Source organism: Bubalus kerabau, unplaced genomic scaffold (assembly GCF_029407905.1).
Source record: "Bubalus kerabau isolate K-KA32 ecotype Philippines breed swamp buffalo unplaced genomic scaffold, PCC_UOA_SB_1v2 scaffold_78, whole genome shotgun sequence".
Classification (NCBI taxonomy): domain Eukaryota; kingdom Metazoa; phylum Chordata; class Mammalia; order Artiodactyla; family Bovidae; genus Bubalus; species Bubalus kerabau.
Genome location: NW_026577932.1, coordinates 123,205 through 141,405, shown reverse-complemented (window position 1 = coordinate 141,405; position 18,201 = coordinate 123,205). Strand labels below are relative to the sequence as shown.

Sequence of the window (18,201 nt, the reverse complement as noted above, 5' to 3'; positions counted from 1 at the left end):
AATTCCAGAAAAATAAACGACCCAATCAAAAAAATGGGCCAAAGATCTAAACAGACATTTCTCCAAAGAAGACATACATATGGCAAACAAGCACATGAAAAGATGCTCAACATCACTCATTATCAGAGAAATGCAAATCAAAACCACAATGAGCTACCATCTCACTCCACTCAGGATAGCTGCTATCAAAAAGTTTACAAGCAATAAATGCTGGAGAGGGTGCGGAGAAAATGGAACTCTCTTACATTGTTGGTGAGAATGCAAACTAGTAAGGCCACTATGGAGAACAGGGTGGAGATTCCTTAAAAAACTGGAAATAGAATTGCCATACAACCCAGCAATCCCACTGGGCATACACACCGAGGAAACCAGAATTGAAAGAGACATGAGAACCCCAATGTTCACTGCAGCACTGCTTATAATCGCCAGGACATGGAAGCAACCGAGATGCCCATCAGCAGATGAATGGATAAGAAAGCTCTGGTAGACATACACAATGGAATATTATTCCGCTATTAAAAAGAATGCATTTGAATCAGTTCTAATGAGGTGGATGAAACTGGAGCCCATTGTATAGAGTGAAGTAAGTCAGAGAGAAAAACACCAATACAGCATACTAACACATATATATGGAATTTAGAAAGAAGGCAACAATGACCCTGTATGTGAGACAGCAAAAGAGACACAGATGTAAAGAACAGACTTTTGGACTCTGTGGGAGGAGGCGAGAGTGGGATGATTAGAGAGAATAGCATTGAAACATGTACATTACCATATATGAAATAGATTGCAGTCCAGGTTTGATGCATGAGACAGGGTGCTCAGGGCTGGTGTACTAGGATGACCCTTAGGGATGGGATGGGGAGGGAGGTGGGTGGGAGGTTCAGGATGGGGAACACATGAACACCCATGGTTGATTCATGTCAATGTATGGCAAAAAACACTACAATATTGTAAAGTAATCAGCCTCCCATTAAAATAAATTAATTAATTTAATAAAAAGAAATTTAGAAGTGGAGTGTGACACAAAAGCAATGCTGACTCCTTGTGGCCATTTTTTTGTTAACAGCAACTCTAAAAGCTGTGTTCAGTTCAGTCCAGTTGCTCAGTCATGTCTGACTCTTCATGACCCCATGGACTGCAGCAGTCCAGGCCTCCCTATTGATCACTGACTCCTGGAGTTTACCCAAACTCATGTCCATGGAGTCGGTGATGCAATCCAACCATCTCATTCTCTGTCACCCACCCCTTGTCCTCCTGACCTCAATCTTTCCCAGCATCATATATGTATGCGTGTGTGTGTTTGTGCATAGAAGGGGCTGGAGGGCCGGGACCACCTAGGGGAAGGGAGGTGGCCACTCGGCATCTCCACGTGGAAGTTGAGTCCTTCTGGGTCAGAGCACGGACCCTGAGGGAGCCCCTGGACTGCGGCTCACCGGGCACAGTGACAAGCCCCTCACGAGTCCTGAGCTGGTGCTGACCCTGTACTGGCCAGTGCCACTGGGGGAGGACACCTGATGACCCAGGCCTTGTGTCCTGCCCTTATATTTACGGGGTAGGACCATGGGCTTGTCAGAGTGGATGGACATTTTGGGAGCCCGGAAAGTGCTTGGGGGACCCAGTGAGTGTTTCAGGGGGTTGGTGAGTGTTGGGGGACCCAGTAAGTGTTTCAGGGGCTAATGAGTATCTGGGGGACTCAGTGAGCATTTCAGGGGGCCAGTGAGTTTAGGGGACCCGGTGAGCATTTCAGGGGGCTGGTGAGTTTGGGGGCCTGAGCAAAGGTCTAGGAGCCTGGTGTTCGTGAAGTGGCCCTGCATGGCTCCATCCATTCGTTCACCTGAGAATGATTCCCTGAGCTCCTCTGTGCCAATCCCCACCCACAGATGTGTGTGAGGCGACACGGAACCTCCTCCAGTGTCTCACTGTGGGCCCACGGGGGCAGAACCTGACCTCACTGGCATGCACCCCACCTGCTCACCTGAGTGTATTGAGAACACAGAGGGCGCGGCAGACCCACAGGAGGAAGTGCCCCGCAGAGCGGAAGCCACCAGGGTGTTCAGGTGCACCCGGCTTGCTCCCTGGGGTGCTTTCCGAGGCCCCAGGGCTGGGTGGCACTCCTGCCGAGCACTCCTGAATCTGCACTTGGAAACCAGGCAGCTGGGTTCACAGACAAGGAAAAGAGGGTGGGTGACCCACACCTATGTACCTGGGGGAAGGGAGAGTGTCTTGCAAGTACAGGACTGGTGTCCACAGGTGATGGGACGTTATTCCTCCCATCACAGTGAACCCACCACCATCTCAGGCCAGCGCAAATGGGAGGATGAAGGGCTTGTGGCACACTGACCTGGATTCTGATGGAACAGAGGTCCAGGGATGTGGAGACAAGAGGGCTCAGGAGTGGGCAGGTGACCCGTGTTATGGGGAGAGTTGTGGACAGGACACCCAGTGGGCAGGTGACCTGTATTGTGGGGAGGTCTCCTCTGTGAGGGGAAGACAGACACACACCCACAGGTGTCCCCAGGATGGTGACACAGACGCACCAAAGGAGCCCTACGTGACGGGGCACACACACCCACAGGTTCTCCCCATGGTGCCGTGTTCAGGGTTCTGACATACTGTTTTGCTGCGTGTTCTACTTGCATCTCATTGAATAGTTGGATTAGAAAGAGACTTTTATTCTGAAGGGTTATTGTGAAGAGGAAAGGGGACTATTACAGGAGGATAAGAGTCCTTCAGGGAGGACTACTACTCTAGAGAGGGCATGCTTACATAAAGGTAGGGGCAATATTACTGTAGAGAGGTGACTAATATGATAGAGGGGAGATACAACAATAAATGGGGCTATGACCATGTAGGGGGGATGTTACTGTGGAGAAAGTGAAAGTCATTCATTCGTATCTGACTCTATACAGGCCATGGAATTCTCCAGGCCAGAATACTGGAGTGGGTAGCCTTTCCCTTCTCCAGGGGATCTTCCTAACCCAGGGAGCGAACCCAGGTCTCCCGCAATGCAGGTGGATTCTTTACCAGCTGAGCCACCAGGGAAGCCCTACTATGGAGAGGGGACTCATAATAAAGGAGGACCCTTACTGTAGTGGGAGACTATTACTGTGGAGGGGGAAAATTTATAATAGAGGGACTCTGATACCATGGGGGCTCTTACACAGGGGAGGGGCTATGACAATACAGAGAACTATCATAATAAAGGGAACTATTACAATAGAGGGGGACCATTCTGTAGAGGGGGACTATTACAGAAGTTCAGTTCAGTTCAGTTCAGTCGCTCAGTCGTGTCTGACTCTTTGCCACCCCATGAACCGCAGTACGCCAGGCCTCCCTGTCCATTACCAACTCCCAGAGCCCACTCAAACCCATGTTCATTGAGTTGGTGATGCCATCCAACCATCTCATCCTCTGTCGTCCCCTTCTCCTCCTGACCTCAATCTTTCCCTACATCAGGATCTTTTCAAATGAGTCAGCTCTTCGCATCAGGTGGCCAAAGTACTGGAGTTTCAGCTTTAGCATCAGTCCTTCCAATGAACACCCAGGACTGATCTCCTTTAGAATGGACTGGTTGGATCTCCTTGCACTCCAAGGGACTCTCAAGAGTCTTCTCCAACACCACAGTTCAAAAGCATCAATTCTTCAGCGCTCAGCTTTCTTTATAGTCCAACCCTTACATCCATACATGACCACTGGAAAAACCATAGCCTTGACTAGACAGACCTTTGTTGACAAAGTAATGTCTCTGCTTTGCTGTATTACAGAAGAGGTAAAACTGTTTATGAAGGGAAGACTCTTACCATAGAGGGAGGCTATTACAATAGAGGAGGACTCTCACTGTTGAGAGAGGACTATTATAGCATATATGAGACTATTACAGTAAAGAGTGGTCTATCATTGTAGGGGAGCTATTACTGAACAGAGGGGACTACGACAAAGAGAGAGGGACTATTATAACAGAAAGAGGACTATTACCTTAGGGGGGACTATTATAATAAATGGGCGTCTATTGCTGCAGACAGGGACTATTACAATAGAAAGGGACTACTGAAATTGAGGAAGACTATTACTATAGAGTGGGGACTACTAAGATAGAAAAGGGACTATTAATATACACTAGGGACAGCAGAAGGGGACTATTAGTGGAGAGGGGAAACTATGACAATAGAGGCAGGACTGTTACAGTAGAAGGGGGACTTGACTATGGAAGGGGAATACTGACAACAGAGGGAGATTACTAGATGGAGGGAGATTACTAGAATAGATTACTCTATTACCACAGAGACAGACTTATTACAATAGGGAGTGGACTATGACAGTAGAGGGGGACGTTTATGTAGAGGCAGCTTATAGCAACGGAGGACTTTTACTCTAGAAGGGGGATATTAGAGGCAGACTATTATAGTTTAAGGGAACTACCACAATCAAGGAGGACTATTATTCCAGAGAGGGGACTATGACAGTACTAGAAGGGGAACTTTGACAATAGAGGGGGGACTATCACTATATAGTAGGACTATGACATTAGAGGGGGGGCTATTTCAGTAGAGGAGATACTTTAACTGCAGAGAGGGGACTATTACAACAGAAAGTGAAGTATGACAATAGAGACAGGACTATTAGTGTATGGGGTGGAGGACTATGACAGTAAAGGAGAACTATTACTCTATTACTCTTGCCTTCCCTGGTGGCTCAGGCACTAAAAGCATCTGCCTACAATGTGGGAGACCCGGGTTTGATCCCTGGGTCAGGAAGATCCCCTGGAGAAGGAAATGGCAACCCACTCCAGTACTCTTGCCTGGAGAATCCCGTGGATGGAAGAGCCTGCTGCTACTGCTAAGTCGCTTCAGTCATGTCCGACTCTGTGCGACCCCATAGATGGCAGCCCACCAGGCTCCCCCGTCCCTGGGATTCTCCAGGCAAGAACACTGGAGTGGGTTGCCATAGAGCCTGGTAGGTTACAATCCATGGGGTCGCAAAGAGTCAGACATGACTGAGCAATTTCTCTTTCACTTTCATTACTCTATTAGATCTCGAATAGAGAACTGTTACCCTATAGGGAGAACTGTTACTATGACAATAGAGAGGAGCTAACACTGTAGAAGAGGAACCATTACTGTAGGGGGGCTATGACAATAGAAGAGGAGTAATACAATGAAGGGGGACTATTATTACAGAGGGGCGACTACGACAGTAGCGGAGCACAGTTACTGTAGAAGTGAAGTTTTGAGAATAGAGGGCTATTACTCTAAACCCTATGACATTAGTGTTGGTCGTTCAGTCGTGTCCGACTCTTTGTGACTCCATGGACTGACCGCACGGAGCCCACCAAGCTCCTCTGTCCATGGGATTCTCCAGCTAAGAATACTGGAGTGGGTTGCCATGCCTTTCTCCAACTATGATATTAGAGGGGGCTGTTACTATAGAAGGGGAACTATCACTGTACAGGGGAGAGTACGACAATAGAAGGGGAGTATTACTGTAGAGGGGGGACTATGACAACAGAAGGGGACTATTACTATAGAGAGGGGACCCTAAGAATAGAGACAACCCCTGTCCATGGAGAGCAGTAAACACAAATACAAAGGTCCAGGCCTGTGTTTGCCATGAAAGGAGTCCTGATGGCATGCAGACCAACAGAACACCCACTCATAACAGGAGAGAGGGGACACTCAGACCCTAACTGGAGGCATTCCCAGCTTCTTAGCTGCTCAGGTGGGTGCTTCATCCTGGGAGCCTGTGCAGTCACTTTTACTGCAGCAACAGCCACCAGATGGAGAGACCGCCTCTGGGGAGTGAAGGGCGTGTGACCTTGTGCCTGGGCTCCATTGCACCTAGGATGGAAGCCCCCATACCTGGAGCCCACAGGCTCGACTGGGCCCCTCTCAGCCCCAAGAGGAGGGGGCTGGTGCACAGTGACAGAAAGGGAGACCCTCTGGATGGGGTCGCCAGCTCTAGCCTCAGGGAGAGCAGACTTGAGCTGCTGGGGTCTGTCTGTTGGTCCCTGTTTCCCCGCTCCCTTGCTCCTCCTCAAACCCCCACTTAACCTCCTGTGTCTCTCTGCCCCCTCGCCCTACTGTCTGTCTCTCTTCATGTCTCTGTCCATTTCTCTCTGTGTCTGTTTCTCTGTCTCTAGAGCACTTCTCCCCTCTCCACCACCCCATCCTCCTTTCTCTTGGAGAGAAGTCCAAGAGAGAAGTTTCTCAGAGCCACGCCTCCACGCCACCAGCACCGGGTCTTCTGTATGTCCTGTTTTAATTATGCAACACCCCATTTCCTCCCCCAGATTGCCCAGGCTGGGCCTCCGATGGGCTGGCAGGTGAGCTTGCCCGGATCCTTCCTGTGCCACCAAGGTGAACGCAGACTGGATGTCGGCACTGAGTTCTCGGCTCTGGGACATGCCCCCGCACCACCTCTCCATCCCAGGTGAGGCCCCGCATGCTCGGCTCAGAGGGGATGCAGCTGCGAGACGGGTTCAAGTGTGGGAAGCCTCAGAGCCAAACATGCACACATGCAGGCACACACAGGCACACTGAACACACACGCATGCACACACACACACCAAACACACATGCACACACACACCAAACACACATGCACACATACTGCACACACACACATACACACACCAGCACCTTCCCTTGTCTGTCCACTTTATCCCATTCAACCCGGAAGGTACGAGAACCCCTGAGAGCCTGCCTTCAGGACACATGCCGGCCTCCCTGGGGGGCGGGATTGTGTTTTCTCAGCCACTCTGTCCTACTCCTGGGGACCCCTCACCTTTCCACCCACGTTTTCCATCAGAGCTTGTGCAGCACCTTCTGCACTTGAGGCTGGAGGACCCAAAGTTTAAGGGGGCCACCCGCCCCCAAAACAACTCGATAAGTGATACCAGAACTACCTAATTAAAATGAGGAACCTCTGACTCCAGCCAGTTTGGTTGCAAAAAGTGCTGCAAAGCTCAGCTATAGGCGGGCATCTGGATTTGGGGATGGCCAGTGGTGACCAGGGTGGCGGGCACTTCCAGGGTGACACTGCTGTGCTCAGGCCATCTGAGGGGTGGCCACCAGACACCGTGGCCTGGGAGGGGAGGGTCCCTGCCAGACAGCACCCTGCTCACCTCCTCAAGGTGCAAACGTGCCCCATTCTCCACCGGCACTCCTCTGGCCGTGCAGACACTGGGCCCTGCCCTGGCTCTGTGACACTGGACACTGCCCGCTGGGAGCGCACATGGACAGTTGGACAAACAGGAAGTGCTGTTTTCTATGGAAGGCAGCTTTAGACTCTTTCTCACCCTCTTGACAGCTGTGGGGTTCTATGCCGGCCACCCCACCCTGCCTGGGAGGAGGGACCCCACACGGCTCTTCCCTTGAGAGTGTGGAGCAGACAGGGAACCGTGGACCCAGTCTCTCGGCCCTTCCGGGTGCTTCCCCGTGGGGAAAGCTGTGGGGGCCCCACAAGGAGGAGGCTTCCGAGTCTTCAGGACCACAGAGGGGCCCTTGGCTGCTCTCCTTCCCGTACCCCTTACAAAATAACTCATGATGCCTCTCCCCCAAGCCCGGGCACCACTCATCTGCTTCTGTCTTTGTAAATTTGCCTGTTCTGGACATCTCTTATAAATGGACAGGTAAAATGTGTCCTTCTGTGTCTGCTTCTCTCACTGACCATCGTGTGTTCAAGGTCCATCCACGATGTAGCCTGTGTCAGAACTTCACTCCTTTTCATGGTGACTCATACACCACTGTGTGCATGGACCACATGCTGCTGACCCACCCATCCATCCATCCACCCATCCATCCACTCATCTATCTGTCCATCCACCCACTCACCTATCCATCCACTCATCCATCCAACCACCCACTCATCCATCCATAAATCCACCCATCCAGCATCCATCCATCCATCCATCCACAAACCAATCCATCATCCACCCATCCACTGATTGATCCATCCACCCACTCACCATCCATTCATCCATCCATCCACTTATCTATCCACCCATCCATCCACTCTTCCATAACATCATCAAATCAAATTATATTATGAACTTGTAAATCCTCCTTCCCATCCCTTGACCCTGAGAATAAATAAGAAAAGAAAAAAAGAGAAAGAAATAAAGCTAGTCCAAACCTATGTTCAGAGACAGAAGGGAAGATTTCTGGATTGTCCCCAGGTGACTGCTAAAGTATGAACCTCTCCACACTGTCTCTGAAACAGATCACACAGATTTAAAAGGGAAAAGAATAAGTAAAACCACACATAAATGACCACAACATTGGCGTCATAAAGAGCCTGAAAATACTATGAATAATTTCAAAGCACTTGTAACTAGAGAGGGTCTGTCTGTGCTCAGTTGTGTCTGACTCTTTGCAGCCCCATAGACTGTACCCGCCAGGCTCCTCTGTCCATGGGATTCTCCAAGCAAGAATAATGGAGTAGGTTGTCATTCCCTTCCCAGGGGATCTTCCCAACCCAGGGATCTCCCCTGCATCTTTTATGCCTCCTGCTTTGGCAAGTAGGCTCTTTGCCACGAGCACCACCTGGGAAACAACAAACCATAAAATCAAAAGCCATCTTAAGGCTTTCCTGTCCCAAAACGGGATTCCTTAAATAAATTGACTTTCACTTTCACACTTCTGCAGAGACCCCCATTTCGAGACAAGATTCAGTTCCCAGGACTCAGTGGATATGACTTTCGGGACTCTGCCATACCCCGCGGTGCTATAGCTGTGCATCCTTAGGGCAGCTTGGGGGCACAGAGGACAGGCTCAGGGGGTGATGTGTCCCCCACCTGGTTTGCCTGCAGGGAGCCACAGCATAATGACCTACTGCCTGAACAAGAAGTCACCCATCTCTCACAAGGAGTCGAGGCTGCTGCAGCTTCTGGGCAAAGTGCTGCCATGTGTCACCTTGCCCGTGGTGTTCAAGAGGTCCACCACCCAGGTGAGGGTCTGCGGGCACTCCCGGGCCCTGGACCCAGCTCCAGCCGCTAGTGTCCCCCACAGGGGGCGGTTTCCTTATCCCTCTTGGGGAAATGGGATTGAGAACAAACCTGCTGTAAAGCAGAATTGCTGTTTAGTCACTCAGTCATGTCTGACTCATTGCGACCCCATGGACTGTGGTCTGCCAGGCTCCTCTGTTCATGGGATTCTGCAGGCAAGAACACTGGAATGTGTTTCCATGCCCTCCTGCAGGAGATCTTCCAACCCAGAGAGCCTCCCAGAAAGGTAGGAAAGGACACAGCTTTACTGTAGAACCAGCCTGAAGCCAGAACAGGGACCCATGGACTAACAGCATCACCCTCTGAAGTCACAGAGGCCGGGGGAGCTGGGAGGGGAAGGGGGAGGCTGGGTCCCACCCTTTGTGCAGCTGAGCTGACACTAGAGCTCCTTCCTGGTCCCAGATAAGCAATAGCTGAGTTTCCATGTCCTCTGAGGTGGGTTTACGTTTGCACCCCAGCACCCCCTCCAGGGAGACTTTCTTGCTGGTGCAGATGGTAAAGAATCAGCCTGCAATGCGTGGGACCTGGGCTAGATCCCTGGATCGGGAAGATCCCATGGAGGAGAAAATGGCACCCCACTGTAGTATTCTCACATGGGAAGTCCCATGGACAGAGGAGCCTGGAAGGCTAGAGTCCATGGGGTCACAGAGAGTCGAGACGACTGAAGTGACTGAGAACACATGCACGCATTCACACCCCTCCCCTGTAGTGCTTCTCCTGGGTGGATCGGGGGTTTTATGGGGTACAGAGAAGCCAGGGTGGGAGGCAGTCATTGTAGAGGATGGAGAGGAGTCAATGGCGGGGGCCCTGTCTGTGCGGAGGGGGCACCCAATTGACAGTGGTCCTGTCACTGGCACACACATTGCCCAGGGGGTGGATGCAGGATGGGGTAGAAAACCCATCTGGGCTCAGGAGCCCTCAGGAGCAGGGGCCCACCTGGGCAGGACAGATGGCCCCTGCCTTCCTGTACCCGCACTTGAGGGGCACTCATATTCCTGGTTTTTCTGCTCCTGGGCTGGTCCTCCCAAGAGGACAAGAGGCTGTCAAGCACAGCTCTTACCTGTGTGATTGCTTCCTCCTGGGAGGTCCCCGGTTGCTGGAATCCTCCTCAGGGGATCTGATTGGCAGAGAGCCAGGGCTGGAATGGGAACAACTACATTCTTGCTTGCATCAGGTGCCTAAGCCTGGCCTTAAGAGCTCACACCCAGAGAAGGGAGCGAGCAGCAGGGGGTCCACCAGAGCCCAGGAGTCCTGCAGGACTGGGGTCCCTCTGCTCGGAGGGCCCCTTGGTGCTGGGTCCCTCTCTTCTGCATCCCTCCAGGGCAGGGTCCCCTCCATACTGTGGGACCTCAGTGCCATGGTCTCAAGTGGTATGGCTCCCAAAGAGACCTGGGTGTGTGCGGGGTGGGGGGCACAGGTGGTGGTCTTTCAGGGGGTGTTTAAGATCAGCGGCTGCAGCAGCACTGCATTTAATCCTTGTAGTGGATGGCAAGTGCCTGACAATAGCTGACAATATTCATATGAGTCTTTGTTTTTTCTTTTAATTTGGATTGGGGGTGGGGCTGTGACATCCTTTCCCATTTTTTATCCTTATATCTTTTTCTTTTTCTATTATGACTCTGTGTAGAGAATACAGTACCATTTTCTGCTACTAGTTTATGTTAATATTAGTTTTTGCTTTTTCTTTTATTTTGGATAGAGAGAATCTATTATTTTCTTCCCCACTTTTTTATCCTTATGTGTTTTTTTTTTTTTTCTTTTTCCATTATGACTCCTCGTAGAGGACACAGTACATTTTCTGTTACAAATTTATATTAGGGCTTCCCTGGTGGCTAGTTGGTAAAGAATCTGCTTGCAATGAGGGTGATGTGGGTTCGATCCTGGGTTGGGAAGATCTGGAGAAGGGAAAGGCAACCCACTCCAGTAATCTTGCCTGGATAATTCCATGGACAGAGGGGTCTGGTGGGCTACAGTCCACCGGATCAAAATGACTTGGAAACAACTGAGCAACTTTCAATTTTCAATGTACGTTAAAGTTATTTTTTGCTTTTTCCTGTCTTATTTGTGTCATGGACAGATGTTTTGTCCTTTTGTTCTCTTCCCTTGATTCCTTTTTGCCTTTCCTAGTGCTGTTTGTGGGGGTGGGCACAGATCTCTGTGGGTCTAGTGTATCCTCATGTCCAAGGGTCCAGCTTGGGTGTCATGGAACCTTGGCGTTGAGCCCACAGGGAGCTTCCACCCAGGGACTGCCTGAAGGAGTGTGAGGCTGGACTCTGCAGGAACACCCCCCCCCCCAAGACCACAATCTCGACCCGGGCTCTGTGCTCCACATGACCATTGACCCTGGGGACCCTGTTCCCAGAAGCAGTGCCTCAACCCCAGCAGCACCAACACGGTTGATTTCACAGTGGCCGATGTGGCCCTCAGTTGGGCATCCTCAGTGCATGCCCAGCCCCTGAGTTGGGGGCTGCCCTCTGTGCCCAGCACAGATGACCAACCTCTGTGTGCAGGTGCTGAGCATCATGAAGCACCTGGATGCTGGCGTGAGGACCTGCAGATGCCGCACATGGAGGAGGCTACCAAGAGGAACCTGCACTCTGGCCACATGGTGTACATGACGGCCATCATGGAGGTGGGGGTGGGGGCAGGGGTACGGACGGGGGGGGGGGTCCGCCAGCCAGGGACACCCACGTCTGGTCCAGGCAGGAGGGGGAGGGCCTCTGAGGGGATGGGCACACGTCCACTCAGGTGGACATGTGGTCACTCCAGGCAGGAGAGGCTGACCTCTAAGGGGACAACACAGGTCTACTCCAGTAAGAAGACACTGACCTCTAAGGGGACAACACAGGTCCACTCCAGTTAGAAGATGCTGACTTCTAAGGGGACGGACACACATCCACTCAGACGGACACACGTCCACTCAGATGGACACACAGTCACTTCAGACAGGAGAGGCTGACCTCTAAGGGGACAACCTCTAATGGGACAGACACATGTCCACTCCAGGCATGAAAGGGCTGACCTCTGGCATCAGTCACTCAGAATTCCCGACCAACGTGCGTTTCTGAACTCACAACTGCACCCCTGGCCTCTGGGGTGTTTCCCAGAATTTGGCTATCCAGGTCCCTGACACGTCTTTTCCTGTGTCCAGTTTTGGAGTGTCCAGTCCATTCTCTCGGCTGCTGGCCAAATCACTCAATGTCTCACTCTGGCCTCAGACCCCAGTGCCCCCACCACAGAACCTAAAGACCCTTGGGGTCTGGAGGTTCTGTCCTGGGCCTCAGTGTACATGTACCCTCCTGGCCTCGTACGCTCCCTGGAGTACAGACTTCACACAGTATGATAAGCAATGCTCTCTGCTGCTGTGCATGCACACACACATGCATATCCGTGCACACACAGACCCTGAACACATGCACACCTGTGTGTGCACCTGTACCTACTGGAGTGTGTACACACACACACACACACACACCAGCACACCAGAGCAATGCCACGGCTCCCCACTGCCACTCAGGAGAGGCTGGGTCCCTTGGGAGCATGACATAAAGACATGCTTTATGTCTTTGTGTGTCAGGACACCCCAACCCGTCTGTAGAGTGGCTGTGCTTGGGGAATTCCCCACCCATGACCCTCTGTTTCTCACTACAAGGCCCTTCACCCCACCCCACCCAGGACATGATCATGGAGATCTGAGTGGCTGGAGAACCACCCCCAGGAAGTGGTTATCCTGGCATGCAGGAACTTCGAGGGCATGATACAGGACCTGCACGAGTACCTGATGGGCTGCATCAAGAACATCTTTGGGAACATGCTGTGTCCCCGTGGGGTGTGAGCAGGGGCCACAGGCTCCCCATGCTCTTGGAAGCGGGGGTGGTGGGAGCACTAGGCCTCACTGTAATCAGACTATCTGCTCGCTGTGTGAGGCTGATTCAGGCACCAGGTGATGCTGCTCATGGAACCCCAGTAATCCACCCACCACTGTCTTCACTCAAACACCCCAATGACCAGCCCATCACTGGTCACAGGCACCCCCAATAATCCACCCTGCCTGGTCTCTATTCAGACACCCCCAAAATCCATCAATCATGCCTCATGATGCCCCAGTAATCCACCTGCTGTTTTCTATCAAAAACCCCAATAATCCATCCACCTCTGTTTCCACTCAGGCACCCCAATAATCAACCCATCACTGCTCAAGACACCCAAGTAATCTACCCACCACTGTCTCCACTCAAACACCCCCAAAATCTACCAATCACTGCTCAAGACACCCCAATAACCCACCTATCACCATCTCCACTCAGACACCCTAGTAATCGACCCACTAGTGTCTCTACTCAGACATGCCAATAACCCACCCATGACTGTCTCTTCTCACAGAGAACCCAATAACCAGCCCACCACTGCTCATAGACACCCTAATAATCCACACATCACTGTAGCTTCTCGGACACCCCCAATAACTGACACATTGTGTCACAGGGCACCCAATAACCCCTGTGCACATGTCTCATGGGCACCCGGATGATTCTCCCCCTAGGAGGTGCTGACTCTGCACCAGCTGTGGTCCCACGGCCAGCAGGTCATCCTGTCGTACAAGGACGAGGCATCCATGAGTCAGCATGCAGAACTGTGGCCCGGTATCCCCTATTGGTGGGGGAACCAGGTGAAGCCCTGAGACCTCGTCCAGTACCTGGAGCTCATGAAGAGCTGAAGCCACCCAGGGGAGTGCTGCTTTCAAACCGGGACACCTGGCCACATGCATGTCCTAGCGCATGGGGATGGCTTTGGGTTCACGTGGAGAAATGGAACAGGATGTATTAGGGGACGTTATTCTGTTCAGCACATGGGGACCAGAGCATGGACATCCTTGGGGACGTTACTGTGTCCACCACAGGGGGTCAGGATGTAGGCAGGATGTGGACATCCATGTGGACATTATTGTGTCCACCACACGGGGCCAGGACATGGACATCTTTGGGGTCACTGTCCAGCCCACCTGCCCTTTGTAACAGGAGAAATTCATGAATCAACACCCCTGTGAGCCCCTGCTGTCTGAACTTTGGTCTCTGTCGGACATCTGAATCTCTGACCTCTGCGGAGGCCAGAATCTGGGTGAGTGATGGCACAGCTTGGTGACTGCGTGGGCAGGTGACCCCATGGGTTAGGGGTCGCATGGGTGGGTGACTGTGTGGGTGGGTGACCCCATGGGTTACTGGTCACATGGGCAGGAGACCATGTTGGTTGAAGACTGCGTGGGTGGGTGACTGTGTGGGTGGGTGACCAGTTTGAGTTGCTGAGTGCAGGGTGGGTTACCATGTGAGTTGCTGACCCGGAGAGTGGGTGACCCCATGGGCGGGTGACGGTGTGAGTGGGTCATCATGTGGACAGGTGAGCGCATGTCCTCGCAGGTTAGTGACCACATGGGTGGGTGCCCACGGGGCTTGGTGGCCAGTGGAGGGATCACTGCATGGGGTAGTGACCCCATGGGTGGGTGACCACGTGAGTCGGTGCCCACACGGTTTGGTTGGCCACATGACTCCATGGGTTAGTGGCTGCACACGTGGGCAGCTGACCCCACAGCTGGCACCATGAACAGCAGCCCCTCTCTTGTCCCAGGCAGGCTGATGGTGGCCGGCATCAACCTCTCAGAGAACCTGGAGTTTGTCTGCATCCACCCAGCCTGGTCCCTGGAGAAGCTGACCCAGTGGGGGCTCCCCTACCTTTGTGCATGGGTGTGGGGCCAGTGCCCGGGGTTGGCCACCGGCCGTACCAACACCGTCACAGGCGAATTCATCTGGGCCGACGGGTTGGCGACATCATCGGGTTGAACTGGAAGCTGCTTCGGGCTGACGTACTGTGCATGTGTGGAGCTGGGCATCACAGAGGCTGCGTCTCAGTCATGTCCTGCGACGTTACAGGCCTTAACCGGAAGCCGCCTCGGGGCTGAGGGATGGCGCACCGAGGAGCTGGGCCTTGCGGAGGCAGCTCCTCGTTCACATCCTGTGATGTCACTGGGCTGAACCGAAAGCTGCTTCGGGGCTGAGGGACGGCACATGGGTAGAGCTGGGTATCATGGAGGCTGCGTCTCAGTCACGTCCTGTGACGTCACCGGCCTGAACCGGAAGTGCCTCGGGGCTGTCCGTTGACACGTTGAGGAGCTGGGCATTGTGGAGGCCATTCTCAGCCCTGTCCTTTGGGGCTTGTCCTCCGTCCGCGCGTCCACTGAATGTGGGTGACTGCCGAGGTGGGCCAGGTGGCAGGGTCCATGGTCTCCTCGGTCCTCCGTGTGTCTCTCGGTGACTGCAGGGTGTGAGGTGTTGATTAAAGGTGAGTGTACTCAGAGAACCTGGAGTTTGTCCGCGTCCACCCGGCCTAGTCCCTGGAGAAGCTGACCCAGTGGGGGCTCCCCTACTTTTGCGCATGGGTGCGGGGCCAGTGCCCAGGGTCAGCCACCGGCCGTACCAACACCGTCACAGGCAAATTCATCTGGGCCAACGGGTTTGTTGGCTCTCGGGTCTGTGGCTTCCCCATGGGAGAGGCTGGGGTGGCCGCCTCCCCCTGGGCACTGAGACTAGCAGACGGTGACCCCCAGCTGGGGAGGGGAGGAGGCACTATGACAGTGTCCATAGGAGGGGACTGAGCACATAGCGATCCCACTGAGAAATCCCTTTTATTAGATAAGGGGCTTCCCTGGTGGCTCACTTAAGAAGGCCTTCTTATCTCTCCTTGGTAGTCTTTGGGACTCTGCCTTCAGGTCACTATATCTTTCTGTGTCTCCTTTGCCTTTCTCTTCTCTTCTCATCTATTTGTAAGGCCTCCTCAGACACCCACTTTGCCTTTTTGATTTCTTTTTCTCGTGGATGGTTTTGATCACCACCTCCTGTACAATGTTAGGAACCTCCATCCATAGGTCTTCTGGTACTCTGTGTGCCAGATCTAACCCTTGAATCTACTTGTCACTTCCAAAGTATACTCACAAGGGATTTGAGTAAAGCAAAGAAACAGAGGAAAACAATACAGTGGAAAATGAGAAATGCCAAGGGAACATTCCATGCAAAGACAGGCACAATAAAGGACAGAAACGTTATGGGCATAACTAAAGCAGAAGAGATTAAGAAGAGGTAGCAAGAATACACAGAAGAACTGTTAAAAAAATCTTAATAACCTGGATAACCATGATGGTGTGATCACTCACCTAGAGCCAGACATCCTGTAGTGCAGACACGTGGGCCTTAGGAAGCAGCAGTACCAGCAAAGCTAGTGGAGGTGATTAAATTGTAGCTGAATGCTTTCAAATCCTAAACGGTGGTACTGTTAAAGTGCTGCACTCAATATGCCAGCCAGTTTGGAAAACTTGGCAGTGGCCACAGGACTGGAAAAGGTCAGTTTTCATTTCAATCCCAAAGAAGGGCAATGCCAGGCAATTTTCAAACTACTGCACAACTGCACTCATTTCACATGCTAGGAAGGTAATGCTCAAAATCCTTCAAGCTAGGCTTCAAGAGTATATGACCTGAGAACTTCACAGTCCACACATTCATTTTTTTTATTTAATTTAATTTTTTAACTTTACAATATTGTATTGGTTTTGCCATATATCAAAATAAGCAACCTAGATGTCCATCAGCAGATGAATGGATAAGAAAGCTGTGGTACATATACACAATGGAGTATTACTCAGCCATTAAAAAGAATACATTTGAATCAGTTCTATTGAGGTGGATGAAACTGGAGCCTATTATACAGAGTGAAGTAAGCCAGAAAGAAAAACACCAATACAGTATACTCACTCATACATATGGAATTTAGAAAGATGGTAACAATAAACCCTGTATATGAGACACACATTCAAACAGTTGATTCTAAATGCACAGTGATGCCATAAAGATGGTCAAGGCAAAGACACAAAATGTGATTTTATTTATGTCTAAATCAGTGAAACAAAATATTCACTGCAAAGTACAAACTTTTTTATCATGAAAAATCTTATGTTTGAATATGAAATATTCTGCTGAAATTGAAAAATGTTTTAAAGTGAAATTCGTTAATTGTCAATTATTTTGAGACTATGGGAAAAAAGAAAATAAAATTACGTTCATTGGGGCTGCTTCAGTTCAGTTCAGTCGCTCAGTCGTGTCCAACTCTTTTCATTGGGGGCTGCTTGAACTTTCACAGATTTTTTTTTCTTAAAAATTCCCTTACAGTTTTACAGTCTTAATTAGACATAAAATCATCAGTAGATTTTATACTATGTTTGTTTTCTGAACATTTTCATTTCCTTTAATTTATGAATGTAACTGGAATATTTTTCTATTAAGTGAGTATTAAAAATTACTCCTCTCTCCTGTGTGGAACACACTGCTTACCCTACTGTTGGGAGACATTTTACTGCCTAAAACCTTTCATAATTCAGCTCTACGATCTAGGTTTTTTTGTTTGTTTGTCTTGCTTTGTTTAGGCTGAGAATTTTCTCATCTATTTTTAGTATCTTCAGAGTCTCTGTTAGGCATACGTCTGCTGTTGTTTCCTTGCACAGTCGTCTCCCAACTCTTTGCCACCCCATGGACTGTAAGCCCACCAGTCTCTTGTGTTCATGGGGATTCTCCAGGCAAGAATACTGCAGTGGGTTGCCATGCTCTCCTTCAGGGGATCTTCCTGACCCAGAGATGGAATTCGCACCTGCTACGGCTCCTGCATTGCAGGCGGATTCTTTACCACTGAGTGAAAAGAGATCATGTATACGTGAAACCCACTTTAATTATGAAGACTCATAATTGGCGAAAAGCAAAGATGGAGAAGCCCAAACAAGCATTCATCTTTTATCAATTAATAATAAGAAAAAAACCCTTCATTTCAATTTGTCTTCCTTTACTTTTTCAATTAACTTTTCATTGAAGGATGATTGCTTTCCAGAATATTGGTGTTTTCTGTCAAACTTCAACATAACAGTCTTTCTTAACTCATAGTTTCTCTTCAATATCATCTTATCCTGTGTAAATAAATTCTTTTAACATTTCTTACAGACAAGGTATCTGCTGAGAATGAATTCCCCAATTTTTGTTGATATGAGAATATCTCCTTCTCCTTTGTTTTTGAAGGATAATATTCCTGGACGTAGAAGTTAATTTCAGTAGTTTTTTTTTTTTTTTTAAAGCATTTTATTTATTGACATGTTGTACCTGTACCATGGA

General features: G+C 50.6%; 1 pseudogene; it reads left to right on the top strand.

Annotated features, from left to right (window-relative positions):
• The first annotated feature begins 6,310 nt into the window (after positions 1-6,310).
• LOC129641154 (PI-PLC X domain-containing protein 1-like) lies at positions 6,311-15,141 on the top strand (annotated as a pseudogene).
• Positions 15,142-18,201: the final 3,060 nt, after the last annotated feature.